Below are 22,990 nucleotides of genomic sequence, written 5' to 3'. Positions count from 1 at the left end.
TCCCGTAATTAGGAGCTTTCTGCAAAATGGGTTTCTGGATAACTGCTCCCATACCTGTTAAAAAACATTCTCTAATGAATAGTGATGGCCGAATTTGGGGCGTTTTGCCGCAAAATACGCAAATTTCCCTTGAAATTTGCTAAACGGTGAAAAATTCACGAAACGGCACCGGCATGTTGTTTTTGACGCCGGTATCCAAAAAACAGGCACATTCGCCGACGAAAATGCGCCAGCGTCCAAAAAACGAACGCGGTTTCGCGAATTTATTTGCATTTTCGCCCAAATCGTGGGAATTCGCTGCAAATTCTCGCCTGGCGAATAAATTCGCCCATCACTACTAATGAAGTGATGTATGTATCTTTAGAAATCCAAAGGTCACTATTTAGCCTCACCAAAGGCCCAAGATAACGTCATTTATTTTTGTAACAGTTTTGTCCATGGAGCCTTATAGGAAAAGACAGGCTTTCTTTTGTTTATAGCAATGCTGCTAGGCCAGGCATTGAATCTGTGTGTTTAGCAGTGCTGAGAGTATAACAATGGTATACCAGAAACGAATAATAAACAGGAAAGTGTGGATAAAAATACAGGCTCAAACTCTATGGAAAAAAAAAAAAGAAATAAACAAGATTGTTAAAGAAAAAAAAAATCAAGTTTCTTTTTAAAGGGAAAGTGACTCCGGGAAGTAAAAAATGTACTAAATGCCCATAGATATTAAATTACTCCAGTGAAGTTGCCTATAGCACCCAACATGGTTTTTTAATTTATAGTAGATAGATCAAAACTAATTGCGGATGCATTGCCCCAGGTCCCGAGCAATGCATTTGACGCCAGAAATAATTTGAGAAAAATTGCTCATTGACTTCAATGCATTTGGTGCAAGAAAAAATTCCCAATGACAAATGCATTTGCACAAGAAAAAATTAGAGAAAAATGACCCATTGTCTCCAAAGCATTTAGGAAAAACTCGAGGAAAAGATGTCCATTTACTTTCAATGCTTATGGCTTGGGAAGAAAAATTGCCCAGTGATGCCAGAGTATTTGGTGCAAGGAAAAACAAATATTGATTTCAATGCATCTGGGGTAAGAAAAAATTCAAGAAAAAAGCTCTTTGGCCCCAATGCATTTGGTGCAAGAAAAAGGTGGTGAAAAACGTTGACTACAATGCATTTTCTCGAATGCTTTATTAATCAGTAGGTCTTTCCAGCTGACACAAGGTCACTCATTCCGATTAGAAGAAAAGAGGTTCCAGCTAAATATTGGGAAGGAGTTTGTTACAGTGAGAGCTGTGAAGATGTGGAATTGTCTCCCTGAATCAGTGGTACAGGCTGATACATTAGATAGGTATAAGAAGGGGTTGGATGGTGTTTAGCAAGTGAGGGAATACAGGGATATGGGAGATAGCTCATAGTACAAGTTGATTCAGGGATGATCCAATTGCCATTTTGGAGTCAGGAGTTAATTTTCCCCCTCTGAGGCAAATTGGAGAGGCTTCAAATGGGTTTTTTTTGCCTTCCTCTGGATCAACTGGCAGTTAGGCCGGTTAAAATAGAGTTAAAAGGTTGAACTTGGTGGACGTGTGTCTTTTTTCAACGTAACTTACTATGTAATGATTATGTAAAGCCATGGGGTATTTTTCATGGCAATGTTTCCAAACCGCGCTGCTTTTTTGCAATGACTTTTTTTAGTGCACAATAATACATCAAGGTTCGCTCATAACTAATTATCCAATGAGGTTCATCTGAGACTTTATGGCCGTAGATTAAATCCATTCAAGTCCAGGATAGACCTACTGTAACTGGTTGATGAATTAACATTCTCTAGTTTGTTCAATTTACTGCTCCTTTTAGGAAAGTCAATTTGCAGTCCGGTGCAGTAGACATTTACATACGACTTCAGTTTGGTGTATTCCATATCCTGCTTTCCCTTTATGCAAAGTCCTTCAGTTAAAGGAGGAATTTGATAATTAGGCATTGATTTGATTCCAGTTTATTTTTACAGCTTTGGTATGAGAAACTGTTGAATCGACCGCCTTTTATAGTCAAGAAAATGAAAAACGTGATTTCCTTTCCAGGCTGCTTTACATTCTGTATTGTATAGCGGAACTCACTCGTCTAACATGTGGCAGTTTTTATGACATTACATTCATTTTGGTATTTTTTACTTTAGCCAAAAAAAAATGGATTTAACCCTGTAGTTCTGTGTAGCCCCATCTCCAATCTCCACTGTAGGCTTTCTTGTACTATGATATGGTCATCCAAGCTGTTCTACTAAAGGTCAATAGAAATATATTTGAAGCCAATTTTGGTCTGCAGATCACCATGCTTTGTACCCACAATGCATTTAGGGTTTTAAGGGTATGATATCACTTCCAGTCTTGACTTCAGGTTCAAAACCTGATATTCCTCTCTAACACCCTTCTTTTTTGCCCACTGGCTATCACTGTGATTCTATGTTCACTACTTTGACCAAGAACTCCATTCACACCTTTACAACAATTGCCCATACATAATATTCCCATGTCCACCTCTGAGGACTGTTTCCGTTAAGCTTATTGAATTCCCAGTCTCAGTGAATCATTACACATCAGAGTTATATGCATGCTGCAATGCCCCTATACATGCCCCATCTCCGTCTCCAAGCACTACTCATCAAGATGCACCAGCTTGTTCTCAGTAGAACGTGTCGATCTTGGGTGTCATATCAAGTAACCAGAGATGGCAAGAGTTACATTAACCATAGTCTACAGGAATGTCAAATGCAACTCAAAAAGGGGTATTTGGCGATGTCCAACCAGGACCGGTCTATAGTCTATATGAATGTCAAATGCAACTCAAAAGGGGTATTCAGCGATGTCCAGCCAGTGACCCACCATGAGTTCTTTTATCTCCTATGGCTTCTGCCTGAACCATCCACCAGAAATGACAGACAAATCCTGCATTCTAATCAACTCTAATAAAGGGCAGGTATATTTAGCAGAGACAATTATTTGTCATGGTTTCATGTAAAGGTAGGCTGTGAGGTTCTGTTGGTTTCTTTTCTAGCAATAACCCCAAGATAAGCCCTTTTATCTGGTTAATATGGTTTGTAATTGTGTTTTATCCATTTCCATGGCTGTTGGTGTAGGGTTGCTCACCTCGAACCCACGTCTGCACTGGTAAGCACAGACTATTTCTTTATTGCCTGCCTTTTATATATATATATATATATATATATATATATATATATATATATATATATATATATATATATATATATATATATATATACATTCACCACCAATTGGACTTGGGCCCTGGGCCCACTGGCGTCTTAAAGCAACACTGGTCAGATGCTATTGTATAACATGCCTCAAGCACAGTCAACACCAGATCCCATCTATTATTTTTTAACATAAGAAGAAAAAGAAAAATTTGAAGCATGATACAGAGTGAGCTGGTTAGGTGGTTACAGAGTTCCAAAAGATAAATTAGAGCACGGGGGTCTATATTGCTAGTCCAGGTTATGGCAGCTGAGTATCAGGGACTTGCTCCAGTTTTACCATTGTATAGCCAAAAAACACAGAAATGTGGAGATGTTTATAAAAAGTAAAAAATACAAACATACTGACCCAGAATGATTCACCTTACGCGTTTCGTAACCTCCGGTACTTAGTCATAAGAATTCATTTTTTGTTTATTGTCTATAGGTGGTTACAGAGGCCTACATCCAGTATTGAAATGTCTCGACATATCTTTACAAGCACTAGAACAGTTGAGAACTGTATTAACTCATCAGGACTGTGTAAGTCAAAATACAGATTTCATATGTTCTTATATGAAGTTGTTGTGGACCCACACCTGGTCAATATTGTTTTAACTTGGTCAAAAATGGTGAAAAGTGTCAACAACACTGACTGGGGGTCAGTCATTAACACTTGGCAAATTTGCCCATGGGCAGTAACCAGTGTTGGACTGGCCAACAGGGATACCAGGAAAAGTCCCGGTGGGCCAAGGTGTCAGTGGCCCAGATGCTGCTAAACATTTGGCCTATTTCATGGCCATTCCTTATTTCTTTGAGAACAAAGAGGCTAAATAGATAGAATAATAGATTATAGTATGTAAAGAAAAGAGACTAGGAGAATAGAGGTTGAGTAAGGAGAAGAAGGATAATAGTACAGGTATCGGACCTGTTATCCAGAATGCTCGGGACCTGGGGTTTTCCGGATAACGGATCTTTCCGTAATTTGGGTCTTCATGCCTTATGTCTACTAGAAATTCATTTAAACATTAAATAAACCCAATAGGCTGGTTTTGCTTCCAATAAGGAATAATTATATTTTAGTTGGGATCGTGTACAAGATACGGTTTTATTATTACAGAAAAAAAGGAAATAATTTAAAAAAAATGGATTATTTGGATAAAATGGAGTCTATGGGAGACAGCCATTCTGTAATTCGGAGCTTTCTGGATATCGGGTTTCCGGATAAGGGATCCTATACCTGTACTGAAAATGGACCCCTAGTCTAAGGTTTTTTGGTGGGCCCCTGGTGTCTCAGTCCGACACTGGCAGTAACCCATGGAAAAAATCAGATTGCTGCATACATTGTTCTAATTGCAGCTGTCTTTAAAAAGCTAATCACTGATTGGTTGCTATAGGTAATTGCCCATGGGCAAATTTGCCCAGTGTTAATAAATGAGCCCCAATGTCTATTAATATATATGCAAATAATGCAATGCCCATGTATTGCCCTGTATTTTACCATTATTACACATGTATGGAGGGTATAATGTCCCTTTACCAGAGATTGAGATTTCTTACTAAAGGACAATACAGTCTGTTGACTTGTGTTTCTAATTTAATACTTATTACCGTTACAGTTTGCCGCTGTCACGTTGTGCTACTCATCTCCTAAGTAGTTTGAAGAGACATAAAAAAAATGACAAAAATCTCAAAAATGCAAGAGCAAAAATATCTTGTTCTGCTAAGAACTTTCTCCCCCACCCCTATGAAAATGGGACATCAAAGGAAGCTTGGAATCCACGCAGGCCTACACATGTTAAATCCCATGTAATGTGGGAAGTTTCCCCTCGGATATGATGGGCTGCTTTAATGCTTTAGGTCAGTCCAAATAAATTTAGTTCATGAAGAGTGCCCTTTCCATTATATCATAGTTTTTTTCCCCCTCCTCGGTTACAGGCCGGGAAGCTGCTTTACGTTATAATACAAGGGAGGCAGCTGAGCAAGCTGGATGGAACCCTTAGAAAGAATGTGCTCTGATTTATACAGCAGATGTTGTTCTTGGCTGTGCTGATGTTAGACAAAGTGGGGAGGGGTAAATATAATTGCCTCCATCCATCCATTTAACCCTTCCTTTGCTTTTTTCAGTAACATCAACTAATACGGTTTGGGGCATAATGGATTTCCAGCAGGGCATGTGCATCTGCGGCTTGCAGGGATTTTCTACTGGTAGGAAGACAGGGAGGCAGTAAAATATAGTTCTATAGTGGCTATTCATTTGGAATAAGCAGACAGATCATTCAGTCTGCCCATTTGTGCTACACAGGACTTAAAAAAAAGTGTTGATGAGAACATAGTAACATAGTAAGTTAGGTTGAAAAAAGACACACGTCCATCAAGTTCAACCTTTTAACTTTTTTTAACCTGCCTAACTGGTAGTTGATCCAGAGGAAGGCAAAAAAAAACCCATCTGAAGTCTCTCCAATTTGCCTCAGAGGGGGAAAAAATCCGTCCTGATTCCAAAATGCAATGGGACCAGTCCCTGGATCAACTTGTACTATGAGCTATCTCCCATATCCCTGTATTCCCTCACTTGCTAAACACCATCCAACCCCTTCTTATACCTATCTAATGTATCAGCCTGTACCACTGATTCAGGGAGACAATTCCACATCTTCACAACTCTCACTGTAACAAACCCCTTCCCAATATTTAGCTGGAACCTCTTTTCTTCTAATCGGAATGGGTGACCTTGTGTCAGCTGGAAAGACCTACTGGTAAATAAAGCATTAGAGAGATTATTATAGGATCTCCTTATATATTTATACATAGTCATCATATCACCCCTTAAGCGCCTCTTCTCCAGTGTGAACATCCCCAATTTGGCCAGTCTTTCCTCATAGCTAAGATTTTTCATACCTTTAACCAGCTTAGCTGCCCTTCTCTGTACCCTCTCTAATACAATCATATACAATAAAGAGACATTCATCACTTTGGAATGTTCTGGTAATTCTTGCCAGTTACTTGTATGTTCCTGCCATCTCTATGTGCCCATTGGGAAGCTGGCCCCCATCAGACATCCCATGGGGAATTCATATTGTCATCTATGGACCTGCCATGACATGAGCAGCATCAAGTCAAGACCCTTTCCTTCTACCTAACCATTGTCACCCCCTTTTCAGCATTCAGCCAGACTCCTCTGCACTCAAAAGGCAGCAAACAATTTATTGATAGTAAATAATTTAAACATAATATAATTTTACACTTAGACATACATCACTAACATCAAATAAAACCTGTCCAAATTGTTCCCCTTGAATAGATGCTGAAGGCTGCTCTTGATCACCCACAATATTGAAAACCCTAAAACTAGCTCCAATGAACTTGTCCACTTTAGCTGCCTTAACCTCAGATCTAAAACTTTTGCCACCCCTACTGTTCCCCAGCTCCCCTCCCATAGAGCACCCATATTGACTGCAGCTGCCTATGTGACCCATAATCATAATATAGTAGGGAGGAGGACCACAGAGGAAAAACTGGTTTGTGTTCTACTGTTCTGTTAACTCCAGCTTTCACCCTTAGACAATCTCCAGATAGACTACATCTACCACAACTCCTTTAAACCTCCATAAAAGAGCCTTTCCTAGCTCTGCATGGATCCATCCATCCCTCCATCTTTTCTTTCCATCCCAGAGGCCCACTTGGGTGTCATCAATTGCAGCCCATGCTCTCATTTTAGTCCCATCTGCCTCTTTTCTAAATAACTTAGATTTTGTTTTTTTGTTTACGTTCTTCTTAATAGGTACGGGAATATAAACCCACTTTGCAGGATGTCTGTTATCCTTGAGGATAGAGAGTGGGAGAACCACCTTTCTATTATTGTGACATTATCATGTGACCCAAGTGTATATAAGGCAGAGTAGTGGTTATTTTTTTTGGCGTTGAGTGGATGTATCTAAACTCTAACCTATAATAATAACCCAGTGATATGGAAATGGGTCCATGTGAAAAAGGACTAAGTAGCCAGTCAGGCTTATTTACCTAAATTGAGGTTTTAAGATGGTCAGGTCTGTGTAGCCAAGTTGCCCAGCTCTGCAAAGGAATGCTAGCGGGGTTATCACTCTGCTGCACACCTTCTTGTACTGGTATTTCACAGAACCCTCCGTCTGTGCTCTGGAATACAACCCATACTCTCCAGGAGTGAGCCAAAGGGGCATTTATTGGGCAAAATGTCATTATACATCATAGGATACCTCTAGGTACTGGAGCAATTATATTATGCAGCGTCATATTGTAGTCACACAGCTCATCCAAAGATGAACCATTTTCCTTCGAGTGCCTTGTGCCAAAGAATTCAGATCTACGTCTGATAGTGATGGGATCTATTGTAAAGAATAGGCTTGTCTTAACATTATGGCTCTGCAGGTTTGTTTTAGTTTTATTTTATCTACTGTAGTACAAACAGAGCACAACCATGCTATATCTCCCATTGCAAAAGCTTCCAAACAGCAGCACAAAGAAAAAGAAGATTTCAATGTTTCACATAAAATTTTAGCTGAAAGATTATATATATATTTTTTTTGTTTCGGTCAATGTTTCCGGAAAAGGCTGACTTATCTGTGGGCAAAACTGCTGTGGGAACCAAAGCCACAATCTGATTCTCCCAAGCTTAACTGCCAAAGGGACAACCACAGTCCCCAGCGTTATACCACAGACAATTGGAAATACTCACGACATCGTGTCCTGGGTCCTGTGGTGGAAGGGGACACCAAGAATTGGTTCCGGCAAGTACAGACTCTTCTTAAATGGAACCTTGCTAATAAGACAGAGAGCCCTTAAAACCTGTTATTCCCATAGAGTGATCAGAGGCAATACAGTATATTATATAAATCCCTCTGTAGGAAGCGCTGTGTCTGGAGGCGCAGGGATATAAGGAGACCTGTATGAGCTGCACCAGGTTTGGGTTACAGAGTTTCTGTTACTAGTGACTGCAACAACTACATTGGCTTAGCAAAGCCCTGTTCTGAGGTTCATTTTAGTGCATTTAGGGTGAAATCAGATATTGTTTGTATAAAATGATCTGTTTGGGCACAATATGAAAAAGTAAATATTTACACTTAACGCTTGGCACATTGCTACCAGTTGCATAGATCAAAGGAGGGTGACCACAGTCTCGTGGTGAACAGTTATACAATGAAAAGGGTACGAGGTTGGATGGACAAGCTATGGACACAGACTGACACCAAGGAACATAGGTGATGCCTTACAACCAGATTTACTTGACTTTGTACTTAAATGACGTATTGAATTTCCGTAACATTCAGCATATACTACATTGCAATCGTTTACTATTCCTATAGTTTTCCAGTATCGGTGCTCCCTGTCTAGCACCCACAAAGGTTGCCCATGCCTCCACTCCTGAGATGTATGCCAGACATCATGATTAAATCCAGATTTCTTCATAAGTAGATAATACAGAACTGACCATAAGGACCCATCTTATGGAGTAAGAAGAATTTCACCGGCACACAGGAGTTGCAGTAGCAGGGCAAGCCCTTGCAATTTTATTATGCAGTAGTGCAACGTTTCGGGGTCACGCCCCTTTGCTTGACAAAATACTCACGACATAAAAGAATTGAGGCGGCCGATTCCTCTATCACTGGGCACCAGGATAAGAACCTTTGGGAGTGTGTGGTGTGCGGCTTCTCCAAAGTTTACTTGGACTCATCTTATGGAGAACATAGTGGGGTTGTTTATGTGTAGGAGAGAAGATATATGGGGTCATTTATCAACACTGGGCAAATTTGCCCATGGGCAGTACCCCAGAGCAACCAATCAAATTGCTGCATTCATTGTTCTACTTGCAGCTGGCTTTAAAAAGCTAATCACTGATTGGTTTCTATAAGTAACTGCCCATGGGCAAATTTGCCCAGTGTTGATAAATGAGCCCCAGTAGTGTGTTTGACTGGCCTCCCTAGGGGGAAAGAAGTTGTTGCAGCAGCGGCTAAGGGTGGCCACACATGATAAGATCTGTTCGATTAGTCGCCAGCAATTTTTAAAAGAGAGATTTGGCGACTGTTTTGTCTTCCAAATGTGAATAATGTAAATCGCCACCGTCAAAACATACGAGGCTACTTTTAATCACATGTCGTTCTAAAACACACAGACACCCATTTTTGAGTGACTTCACTGAAATAGCAATTCCATTACTAAGGGGCACATTTACTAAGGGTCGAATATCGAGGGTTAATTAACCCTCGATATTCGACCATCGAAAAAATCCTTCGACTTCGAATATTGAAGTTGAAGGATTTACCGCAAATACTTAGATCGAAGGAAAAATCGTTTGATCGAACGATTAAATCCTTCGAATGGAACGATTCAAAGGATTTTAATCCATCGATCGAACGATTTTCCTTCGATCAAAAAAAGGTTAGAAAGCTTTTGGGGAAGGTCCCCATAGGCTAACATTGTAGCTCGGTAGGTTTGAAGTGCTGAAGCAGGTAGTCAAAGTTTTTTTTAAAGAGACTATCGAATGGTCGAATAGTCGAAACGATTTTTAGTTGTATGTATATTTCACGCTTTGACGCTATACGTCATTTCCTGGGCAGCTTGAATTTTTTTGTCCCAGTGTCAGTTATGGTGAGATTTGGGGGGAATATGCTTTTGCTGCCTAGATATTCTTGAAACTATGACTAAATAACCCTGATATTGTCCTACACCTGTACTCATTTCATGACCTAAGGGGGCTCTAACCAAAGGTTGGACCTTCAAGTGGGGTTTTAATTGAAGAAGTTTGACAACCACTGCTGTACAGTATTCTTGTAATTAGATGTAGGCCAAACAGACAGATACTGTTCACTAGTTCAGGCCAACAGCTTGAATTATCAGGACAGAAGAATGTCAAGAGGAGCTTCAGCTCCCCTTCACTTCCTCGCCTGTCCATAGACCATACATTGGCCAACTTGGCGCCTCCGTAGATGACAATTTCAAACCTGCCCAATCAATGAATTAAACTTTTACTCAGTATGTGTATAGCCAACGTCACTGCTTCATCAATCAAGGGGAAGGTATCAATGGACTGTGACCAAACTAACAAGGTAAAGTGGAGCAACTAAATCATGTGTCATTTCTCAATAACCATAATGTGTTTGCACCCCAAAAACTTTGTTAAGATGTTAAAGTGGTGTACGGTATAATCCTCTTTCACACACATAGAAGCATTTCACCAATGTACGAGAGGTGGAGACTGAAAGGGGCCACCGATAGGAATTCATCTGGAACCTATTCCCACCACTACTCAGTGGAGAGCAGTTCCCGACTGAGACACATATGCGCCCAACATGTTCTGAATATGCAGAAACAGTGTCAGAACGGCATTTACTTAAGTATCGAAGATGTTTTCATTTTGTGCTTTTATAAGTTTGGTATTTCCTCTTTGTCATATGGCCCTGTCTGTCTGTCTGGTATAGTTCTGTCATATATGGCTGAGAGTATCAAGTCACAAGAGACGTGTATCCCCTTTGCCAAACCAATTGTTTACAACTCTGTAGCACACACCACCTTTAGGCTCAAATTCGGGGAGATTAGTTACCCGACGACTAATCTCCCCGAACTGCCTTCCGCCAGCTAGAATGTAAATTGCCGGCAGGATGGCACTCGGAGCACTTTGTTTTACAAATTTGCCCAAAGTCTCCTCATGAGGCAACTTCGGGTGACTTTGGAAAATGAAGAGCTCCAAGGGCGGGAAGATGGGGGAAGGCAGTTCGGGGAGATTAGTCGCCCTGAAGAAGAGGAGATTTGTCGCCAGGCGACTAATCTCCTGAATCTGAGCGTGTGCCCTGACCATAAAGGGAGTAATAGTCTGAGGTATTACAAAAGCTAGATAACTTAGGCTAGTGGCACACTTGGTGTTGGAGTAGAAACACAGGAGGAGAAAAGCCAAGTGTGCAGGTAACCTTAAAAGAGCTTAACTATAGAAGCTAGCTAGAAATGTTGTACATTGTGTTTTGTGCTTCTGCACCAGCCCAAGGCAACCACAGCCCTTTAGCAGTAAAGATCTGTGTCTCCAAAGATGCCCCAGTAGCTCCCCATCTTCTTTTCTGCTGATTCACTGCACATGCTCTGTGCTGCTGTCACTTACTGAGCTTAGGGACCCACTCACAATATACAGTACACATAGAATAGAAATGTCACAATATAAGGCTGATTAGTAATTAATACACATAATTACTACATGGCAGCACAGAAACCAGTGCAATTAGCATCAGAATTTAATAATCAGCAAACCTGTAGAATCAGCTTATATTACAGGGAAGCTCATTTTCTGCTGGATAATTAGTGACAAGCCCTAAGCTTAGCTTCTCAACAGCCAATCAGAGCCCACTGAGCATGTGAGTGTCACAGACACTTTCCAAGATGGTGACCCCCTGTGACAAGTCTGAAGTCCTGGATCATTGCTGCTATTGACAAGCTGAAACTTTAGCCTTGTGCAATAAGTGCAGTGTATAAAATATGGCATTTTTAGCCACATTTATTGTTAGGGTTTAATTCTCCTTTAAGTAACAAAAACTTTACAGCACTGTGAACTGACATGCATATACAATTTTAAAGAGAATATTCAGAAGTAGGAATCATTGAGAGGATCATTTTTAAGTCCACTTAGATTTTTTGCAGTAGGTAAAGATTTAGGGGTCACTTTCAAAGCACAACACAGTCTGCAAAGTGACACACAAGTTAGGAAACAGCACCCTGTGACTAATTAAATGGCCCCTTTTCTCTTTGTCCTTTGACATTTACGGGTGTTGTTTTCTTCTGATTTCCTTTTGTTAAGGTTGCATTGATCAAACAGGAGCAGCCTCTATTAGTTGCTTCCCAGAGTCAATAGGTAGCACACCATGGGACTAATTATAAACACTGGGCAAATTTGCCCATGGGCAGTAACCTATAGCAACCAATCAGCGGTTGACTTTTTTCTGCCGGCAAGCATACATCAGTTTGATTGGTTAGTATGATTGGTTGCCATGGATTTCGGCATATTTACCCAATGTATTCTCCCATGAGAGGTAGTTGCTTGAAAATGTGGAAATCTCTGTTCTCTTGATGTCCTTCATCCTGAGAGCCATAAACCCACCGCTTCCCGTTGACAACATTGGAAAGTATTCAGAGGTAATCCCCCATGCTGGGCGTTTTGTATAAATGCAACAACAACAACAACAATGTTTTATGGGCTTTGAACTTCTAACTGACAGTCCTCCAGTGCTGGCAGTTTCACTTATGTAGGTTAACAGTTAACAAATGCCCAGAATCTAAGGAACTGAGCAGTAAACTTTGAAACAAATAGTTTCTGCTATGGTGTAGCACCTCAGGCATGCAGAAAGGTGGTCCCAGCAGATCCGTTTAGTACTTTGTAATACAAAGACACAGCAAAACAAACATACGGGTTCCAGTCCCGCCTTAGATATTCCTTTTTGTTTGCTTTGCAGATTGCAAGATCAAGGTCTAGTCCTGGAGGAATGTATGAAAACGTCTCCCAGCATTCGGAAGGATCCACCTTAAGTGATGCCTCTGAAATGTGGCCACATATGAAACAGATCAAACCGTGAATTATCCTGTGTTATGGTAGGGAGGCCTAAAAGAAGGGCGCACATGGCAGCTGGAAGATAAGCGCTGAGAGGAAGCTCAGAAAAAAAGGCTCATGCAGAAAGCTGCCATTTTATCCTTATGTAGAACATTCAATATACTGTACTTTTTATTGGTTTTAACCAAGCATTATATATATATATATATTTTTCTATATATATATTGGTTGCACATACCCTGTAGATATGTGTTGTGTCTGATTGTTTGATATAGAGGGTATGGCTTTTATTATTACCTGTATATACAGGGCTGCCATCAGGGGGCACAGGGGGTACTCCTGTAGCGGGCCCAGACCTTAAGGGGGGCCTGGCTGTGCTGCAATTTTTCGAAAGAGCCAGGCCCCCCCTTCACAGCGCCAAAGCCATGGCGCCCCTTCCGAAGTCCCGAACAGCCGAAGTCCCGAAGCGGAGAAAAGACCCGAAGCCACGAAAATAGACAAAGTTGAAGTCCTTAAGAGGCAAAAAGACCAGAAGTCATGAAAATAGACAATGTTGAAGTTCTGAAGTGATGAAAAGACCCTAAGCCACGAAAATAGACGAAGTTGAAGTCCTGAAGTGGTGAAAAGACCTGAAGCCACAAAAATAGACGAAGTTGAATTCCGTAAGCGGCGAACAGACCAGAAGTCATGAAAATAGACAAAGTTGAAGTCCTGAATCGGCAAAAAGACCTGAAGCCACAAAAACAGACAAAGTTGAAGTCCTGAAGCTCCGAGAAGACCAGAAGTCACGAAAATAGCCAAAGTTGAAGTCCTGAAGCCACGAGTTCAATTCTACTGAACACCAATGTGTGTTTTTTTATTTTTAAAAACCCTGGCCAGAAATTTATTATTTTAATAATTTAAAGGCCCCTGCTACCAATTTTTTTTTTTAAACTTGTAGCGGGCCCTGACCACCAATGTTTTTTTAAAAAAACTTTTATGGGGTCACTTGTGCCAATAGTTTTTTTTTTTAACGTATAGGGGGGCCTAACCACCAATGTTTTTTTTTTAACTTGTAGGGATGTCCTGACCACCAATGTTTTTTTGAAAACTTTTATGTGGGACCCTGGCCGCCAATTTGTTTTTTTTAAATTATGAGGGGGCCCTGACCACCAATGGCTTTTTATAACTTGTGAGTGAGGGCCAATGTTGACTTTTTACTGTGGTGTGGGTGGGATCTGGGGTTGCGCTTGGGGGTGGGATCTTGTGTGGGCGGGTACCAGTGGGCCCAAATCATTTTGCTGTATGGGGCCCCGTGATTTTTGATGGAGCCCTGATTATATATATATATATATATAGTGCCATTACCGATGGCAGAGATACTCCATGAGGAAGTGCAAATACAAGGCATAACAATTAAAGCACAAACACTTTATACCGCGATAGAATGCCAAACCACATGCAAAACATTCAACAAGATGAAAATATTATTATAAATAAAAACATGGGGAAACGCTGAAGGACAGACTTGTAAAAATGTTAAAAGTCTTCTTGATTTCTCTTGGCACGTTGCATTTCGGAAATGTCTCGGTTCCCACAGACTTTAATATTGAGGAATTCTCAGGTAAGTGAAGTGCTGGAAAGATGTCCATCAATTGGCATTGTCAGAAAAGCATCGCTGACTAATTAACACTCTAAATATGTTCTAGTAACCTGTAGCAACCAATCAGGGAGTAGCACTTGTGAAAGCAAAGATCTAATTGGTTGCAACTGGTTATTAGATGGTGGCAACTTTGAGATTTTTTATTACGCTATCATAGCTGCTAATTTCAGCAATCTAACCTAGGAACAATGCATTCGTTTGAATAGGAGACTGTAATATGAATAGGAGAGGCCTGAATCGAAAGCAGCAACAACAATAAATTTGTAGCTTTAGGCTTGTGACACACGGGCAAATTCGGGGAGATTTAGTCGCCTGGCGACTAATCGCCTCTTATTCTGGGCGACAATCTCCCCGAACTGCCTTTGTGTGTTTTCCTGTCCGCTATAATGAAAAGTTGCCTGCGCTAAAGCACACGAGGCGCTTCGTTTTCCGAAGTGGCCCGAAGTTTCCTAGTGACGCAGTTCGGGGAGTTTGTTGCCCAGAAGAAGAGGCGATTAGTCACAAGGTGACTAAATCTCCCCGAATCTGCCCGTGTGTCACAAGCCTTACAAATCATTTGCCTTTTAGATGGGGCCAGTGACACCCATTTGAAAGCTTAGAAGAAGAAGGCAAATCATTCAGAAACGAATAAAAAGAAATAAATGAAGGCCAATTGAAAAGTTGCTTAGAATTAGCCATTCTGTAACATACTAAAAGTTAACTTAAAGGTGAACCAACCTTTTAAGGAGACTCTAATTCTATAGGAGTATGGGCACAGGAGAAAGGAATACATAAATAATAATAATAAAGTTAAATCGATCTTATTTTTCTGTAGAAAGACGACTATTTCTCAGCATGGGGTTCACTGGTTAGAATTTCTGCCTTGCAGCACTGTGGTCTACAGTTCTTGCAAATAAAAGTTTTGTATATCCAATAGAGTGAGGTTTTTGTTCACTCTGCCCATGCTTTTTCCTCCAAATGCAGAAAACAGCAAAGTAATGGTTGAAAAAGCATAGTTAATAAATTCACGTAGACGAGGACAAGACGAGTTAACATGGAGGGGCAAACCAGTATATTCAAACAAATATTCATGAGTAATATGATTAAATTGATTAAATACAGCTACTCACTGCATTGAACTTTTCCAACACTAGATGGAGCAATATGATATGGGACTATTGTATCCTACATTCAACCAATTTCCACTCTTTGGGGCAGATTTACTAAAGGGCGAAGTGGCCGTCGCTACCGAAAATTCGCCAGAAATCCTTTCCGCAGGGACATCACCAATTTACTAACAGGTGTAGTTGACATTTCACTAGCGAAAGAGCTCAATGCTAATGAAGATTAGTTCCATTTCGCCAGGCGAATGATTCATCAAAGTGCGAGTTTTACAGAACGTTATCCCTTTCGCCAGAGTTTCCTTTGCCTGGTTAGACCAGGAGCAGTGATGAAGCTACATCCTCCTCAATCTTATGTCAGTGACATCATATCCTGTATGCCGGAAAAAAAGAAAAAAAACGCTGGCGTTTTTTTAAAGATTTTTAAAAGTGTATTTAAAAGTTTTAACTGTAAAATATTTTTAATAATTGTAACCATTTGAAGGTCATGCCACACTTGTTTTAGGGTGGGCTCATGTCTAGCACATTAGAGCATCTCCTTTGTCTTTATTTTGCTTCCTTGGACATGTGTAATAATAAGTGGCCACTTCAAGCATTTGTACCAACATCTCCAATAAAGACATATATATGATCTATATGTACCTGCCCTATTCATATTGACCTAAGCGTAAGTGTGTTAACAAAGTTTCGCTAGGCAGAAAGGAACGCTAGCGAATGTTTGCTTAGAAATGCTCGATGAATTTTCATGGAAAAACTTTGCGAGTGCTCATCTACCGAAACAAACTTCGCATTTTGATGAATTAGCGTATATGATGCGAATTAACGTCTGATGAAGTGATGCAAAGTGTGGCGGAGCCGTCGCCCTTCAGTGAAATTTACCCCTTTGATTCCTTTTTCAGGAGTCAGAACAAGCAATGCAGTGAAAATAAACAGGCAAACATATACAGTTCTTCCTTATACTTCCAATTCGTAGCAATTACCTTTACAAATATAATTAAAACCACTAAAAATGGTTGACAAATGCATATCGGAAAGTTGCTTAGAATGACATTTTCTTTCAATATGCAAAAACAAAACATGTTTTAATTGCAATGAAAATCGTATTTTTCCAGATTCTAGCTGAGGTTTTTCATTTGAATTTTCAAGTATTCTTCACTAGATCAATCTTAAAAATTCAAGTTGCGAAAACTTGGGCAAGTTTAAAAATGTTCTCGAATCACAGAAATAAAATAAATCTTGGATTTCTAATCAGTTTGTGTTTTTATGGGTGGAAGGGTAATGGGCAATGTTATGATAACTTTGATAAACATTGGGCAGTTTGGTGCTTGTGCATCCAATGTAATTAGTGCTATTTGGAGCAATTACCCGAAAAAAGTAGCATTTTCCTTTCATCTTCACTTTGTTTAATCCTATTATGTCCTTCTTGACCCTCACTCTGTAGTTAAAGCTGTCCATACACAAGGAGATAGGGTAAGCAACTTTCCCCATTCAGAAAGCTGGAGGGGGGGAGGTGTCATCATAGGGGCGTGGTTGAGATGAAGTGGAGCGGGGGATGGCATCACAAGTGTGGGACTATGATAATTGGTCAGTCAATCTTGGGGAGTCCTGCCCAGTTTTCCTAATTTGGAGGTTTGACTTGGGGAGCCCTTCTGAAAATGAGGCCGTCTGGATCAAAACAGGACAATGGGCAACCACACATGGAGTTGAGTAGTGATGAGCAAATCTCTCCCATTTTGATTCCCCAAAACATTTATGAAACTGCAGGAAAAATTCACGTAACAGAGAAAAAATTCGCAAAACACATTGAATTAATGGGCGTCAATGGCTGTTTTTCTTGTGACGCCTTTTTTGTCTGAGCGAATTTTTTTTGTTTTATCTTATGGCAAATTTTTTGTCTCTGCAACAATTTTTGTCCAAATGCATTAAAGTCAATGGGCGTTTTTCTCGTGCCGACTTTTTTTGTCTTGGCAACTTTTTTGTCTCAGCGAAGTATTTCTCCAAATGCAATAAAGTCACTGGGCGTTTATTTTTCTAGGGATGCAGCGAATCCAGGATTCAGTTTCGAGATTCGGCCAGGATTTTTCAGCAGGATTCGGGTTCAGCCGAATCCTTCTGCCCGGCCGAACCGAATCCTAATTTGCATATGCAAATTATGGGCGGTGGGAAATCGCATTATTTTTGGCACAAAAAGTAAAAATGTTTCCCCTTCCCATCCTTAATTTGCATATGCAAATTAGAATTCAGATTCGGTATTCGGTCGTATCTTTCTCGAAGGATTTGTCCAAATGCATTAAAAGTTCACAGTCTTTTTCTTGTGGCGACTTCTTTTGTCTCTGCGACTTTTTTGTCTTGGCGTCGTTTTTGTCCAAATGCATTATAGCCAACGAGTGTTTTTCATTATTCCAACTTTTTTGTCTTGGCGACTTCTCTTGTCGCAGCAAAAATTTTTGAGGCGGATTTTTGCCACAGTTCCGCCAAAATAATTTGCAGATGGCCGCAATACAGAAATTCGCAGCGAATCCATGCCTGGTAAAAAAAAATCACTCGTCCCTAGAGCTGAGTTGTGATTATATATCAGTCTGTATAGGACCAGCTGTAGGAATTATTTACACACTTCTTGTTATCATTCAGCGTCAACCCCATTTATTATATACAATAATAAACAAAAATGCTGTTCTGAGCATCTTTCCCATACATTTTAATAACGAGCAGCTTTACACTCCAAGAGGGTCAACATTAAAGGATGTGATTGGTCATACAATTGAGTGGCCTATTTATACTGCTCACATTTTACGGACTGTAATGGGCAGCGATTGGCTAAGCACAATTTGGCGCTGCGTGTAAGTGGTGCAGATGGTTTGGTGAGATATGGCAGTGTATGGCCAGCTGTGGACTCACCACCTTTCCATGTATTTATATCCCATAGTTTATTATAGTCAGTCTTGTTAGCACTTAATGATGTACTTCAACAAAGTAAAATAAATATATTCTATGTTCCACCAACCTAGAGCTTTATTCTCACCCACGGGTGGACTCAGCTGCTCTCAGCCCTGCACGTCACCTGCTCACATGAGTCAGCCCCTGTATTTCTCTTTGTAGTTCCACTCAAACCTACATTTATTGACGTTCTACATTGTTTATTTCTTGACTCTATTATTGTCCCTCATTTATATCAGTATGACCGTATAAGTGTTAAAACAACCGTCACTTTATAAGAACTCTATGTGCTAAATATGGGTGTGTCTAAATGTATGTGTATAATTATAGTCCGTTGTGTAATCTTGCCTAGCGTTAATTATCACTTAATTATCACTTAATCGCTATGTTGTCATTATTAAGTGCCCAAACTTTGCTGAGCCCTTTAGTTCTACCCACACTACTACTGTGTACCAAAGGACAGTGATTACCCATATGTGTAAATATATATATATATATAAACAGGAATGGGACCTGTTATCCAGAATGCTCGGGACCTGGGTTTTCTGGATAACGGATCTACTAGAAAATCATGTCAACATTAAATAAACCCAATAGGCTGGGTTTGCTTCCAATAAGGATTAATTATATCTTAGTTGGGATCAAGTACAAGCTACTGTTTTATTATTATAGAGGAAATCATTTTTTAAAATTTGGATTCTTTGAATAAAATGGAGTCTATGGGAGGTGACCTTTCTGTTATTCGAAGCTTTCTGGATAATGGGTTTCCAGATAAAGGATCCCATACCTGTATTATTATTCATTCATACACATTCTGCTACGCTGTACAATAAAATGATTGTAGACATTAAACATAGTTGGAAAGGCTTATGACAAAGTATACTGTCAATGACAACAGCATTAAGCCTAGATATCATTAACCACCCAGAAAATCAGTTAAAAATATGTATATAATCCATTGCTGATGATTTATAACATAATTTGACATGATTTTCTCAAGCTTGAGACTAGGCCTGAGCCACCTAACCTTCCCAACACACCCACATACTTGGCCTTTATATTGTAACCTAACCACAGGCTTATCTCTCACAGTTTTTTTTTTACTTTCTGACTACCCTTTTTGAAAGCCCAACCACCTGAACAGGCAGCTGTGATGATAACCATAAAACCCGGTAATCCCATAGCTATCCTCAAGCACAGAAGGAAAGTATTTTGTTCCATCTGTCTACTAGGTAAAATGACTTCCTAGCTCCAGCTTTTTTCCCTTTTAATTAGGGATGCACCAAATCCACTATTTTGGATTCGGCTGAACCCCCTAATGGTTTGCAAAAGAGTTGGCCTAATTCTGAACCAAATCCTAATTTGCATATGCAAATTAGGGGATGGGAAGTGGAAAAAAATTTTTACTTCCTTGTTTTGTGACAAAAAGTTAAACGATTTCCCTCCTCGTCCCTAATTTACATATGCAAATTAGGATTCGGATTCGGTCCGGCCGGGCAGAAGGATTCGGCCGAATCCTGCTGAAAAAGGCCAAATCCTGGCCGAATCCTGAAATGAATCCTGGATTTGGTGCATCCCTACTATTAATAGACTCTCTTTCCCCCCCTGCTGTACATCAGACCTTCCAAGCGATAATTCCCACAATCCCATATCTTACACCTGTTAGGAGCTATTTGAACCACTAGTCATAATATTTAATATTTACATTTTTTAAATGTATTTTCTTTTCCCAGGAGACTATGAAAGAAGTATGTCCATAGCTTCTGGTGAGGGTCAAGCTGGATAGGTTTTAAAGAAAAGTTGGACTTTCAATGGTGGGACTCAACGTAATAGGTATCCAATTGTTCTCTTGCCTCACTTCTAAGGTGCAAATATCAAGCAATCCCCTTCAGAGCTGCCCACAATACTGTATCTATTACATAGTTCAGATCATCCAGTTAACAGGAATCCCCAAATGCACATTAGCACATTCAACACATGTTAAATATCGCCTTTGATCCTTCCTTTAAATATATGTAAAGGAACAGACTTTCATGTTTCTCTGGGCCTTAAATCAGCAATTGAGACTTTTTAATAATCTATGTGTTTAAAAATAATATGGAAAAATGACCAACATATAATGGCCCCTGGGATCTTACTACTTGATAGAACAGAAGCATCAAGATGACAGTTAGTGACGGCAATTCCCTGCTGCCAATATTGCCTCCGGGGTTTGATCTGCATGTTAATACAGGACTGGCAAAAAAATGATTGAATGTACTGTATACGTTCCACCAATAAATGAGAAAGAAATTAGATGATTTGGAATCACTGAGGCTAATTTACTAGCATGGTTGTTAAATGGTACTGGTGCAAATAATTCCCATCAATGGTTCTCATTGAGAATGGTTTCTTGTATCTGTAATTAAACTTGGGATGCCTATTTTGGAGAGATAGGGGGAGCGTGAGATTTAGTTTTAAGAAAGACATACTCTTCCCATGTTGATGGTGAAACGTCCATTACTTCAGGCCCATTAGGTGTGCTCCTTGCTCCTGCACCAGTCAATAGGGAATGGACATATTTTAACTCAGACTGGCCAACCACAGTATCAGAGCATCTACCCTAGTAAGCCGCTTCCTTGGAGAACCCTAGACCTATATAAAGATCATTTGGCACTGTTTTTATACAATTTAAAGTGGATACGTGACATCACTATGCACTGCTTATAGGAGAAGGAAAGCTACAGAGACATTTTATTGCCAATAGATTAGCTACAATAGTGCAAGCTAGAATGCTATATTTATTCTGTAGAATGTTTTACCATACCTGAGTAAAAAGCTCTAGAAACTCTCTGTTTGTTTAGGATAGGCGCTGCAGTATTAACATGGTGTGACATCACTTCCTACCTGAGTCTCTCCCTGCTCTGGGCTCAGATTACAGTAGAGAAGGGAGGGGGGGGGAAGAGGAGCAAACTGAGCATGCTCTTGCCCAGGGCAATGAGGTTTAAGCTGAAGGCAGGAAGTCTGATACAGAAGCCCATGAGTACACAATAGAAGGAAAGAAATGCTGTGTTTCTTTTGACAGGGGACTCAGAGCAACATTACTTTGGGGGTTTACTGGTATATTTGGATGGACCTTTCTGATAAGGCTTACTTAATTTTAACCTTTCCTTCTCCTTTATATGACATCTACTGTTTATATGGATATTTATGGCTTTTATGTATTATATTTATAATAAAGATAACAATGGCATGGACATCAACTGTAATACAGAATAGTTTCTGTAGGTGACACACAGGCTCCCCAGCAAATTTTCTTTTACTAACTCCTATACACCCCCCCCCGACCAAAATTGTGGGTCACCTGTGATGTGAAAAATAAGCATGGGTATAAAATCAGCCATACATGATTAGATTGGATCAGGCCACTTGACTGCCTAATGCAGGGGTCCCCAAACTTTTTTACCCGTGAGCCACATTCAAATGTAAAAAGAGTTGGGGAGCAACACAAGTATGAAAAAGTCCCTTGGGTGCCAAATAAGGGCCGTGATAGGATATTTGGTAGCCCCTACGTGAACTGGCAGCCTACAGAAGGCTCTACTTGGCACTAAACTTAGTTTTTCGGCAATTAAAACTTGCTTCCAAGCTTGGAATTCAAAAATAAGCACCTGCATTGAGGCCACTGGGAGCAACATCCAAGGTGTTAGAGAGCAACATGTTACTCACGAGCTACTGGTTGGGGATCACTGGCCTAATGCATCTGGTCGTGCATGGCCAGTTGGGGAGCTGTTTCAGCATATGATCCTGTTACCCTAATGTGTCAAGGATTATCTGTCTTGATGGAAGATTTCTGTCAGTTGGGGGAAGAAGATCCATAACGCCTCTATACTTCTCACTGTTGCATCCAGCGAGCCACCAGGTCCACCAGGACTGTGACTAAAGGGCCGTTTTCCCAGCATCACAACCTAGCCCCCCTACCTACTCCAAAGTTTACCGCTACCAGATCCGAGTGGGGGAGAGGTTATGTTCCAAACAGGGGAATGGGTGGGGTCACTGTGGCCCACCAGGTTTTTACCTGGTGTCCTGTTGGCCCAGTCTGACACTGTAGGTGGGCAACATGGGGGTGAGCACTTGAATACCTCCTGGCTTGTGGGTATGTGCCCAGAGCACTGGAGAGGACTAGGCAGGAATTCAGTACAAGACTACCTTGCAACAAAAACTTTGGGCTCTATTATCCAGCAGAATATATTTTGGCCCTCCAATTCCATGGGTGCAAGAGCTCCATCATGATGTTGGGGTAAATGACTTCTGAGCCCAAAGAGACTGCTTGATGCAGTCCTACATTGTGCAGTGTCCGAGTCAATGATTCATTACAGTTTTTCATGCAGGTAGCACATATTGTTTCCTCTACCATCACAAGCTTCTTGGTTATGTGGTTACCCTCCCTCTGTTTCTGTACAGCTGGAGTCAGGATAACACAGGGAAAGGAAAGTACAAAGTTAAAGCTGAGTGAATTAAATGAACCAGCCGTCGGCA

The sequence above is a fragment of the Xenopus laevis genome, chromosome 7S (genome assembly GCF_017654675.1).
Source record: "Xenopus laevis strain J_2021 chromosome 7S, Xenopus_laevis_v10.1, whole genome shotgun sequence".
Taxonomy (NCBI): domain Eukaryota; kingdom Metazoa; phylum Chordata; class Amphibia; order Anura; family Pipidae; genus Xenopus; species Xenopus laevis.
The sequence above is the reverse complement of the archived record's forward strand: the minus strand, read 5'-3'. Positions refer to the sequence as shown.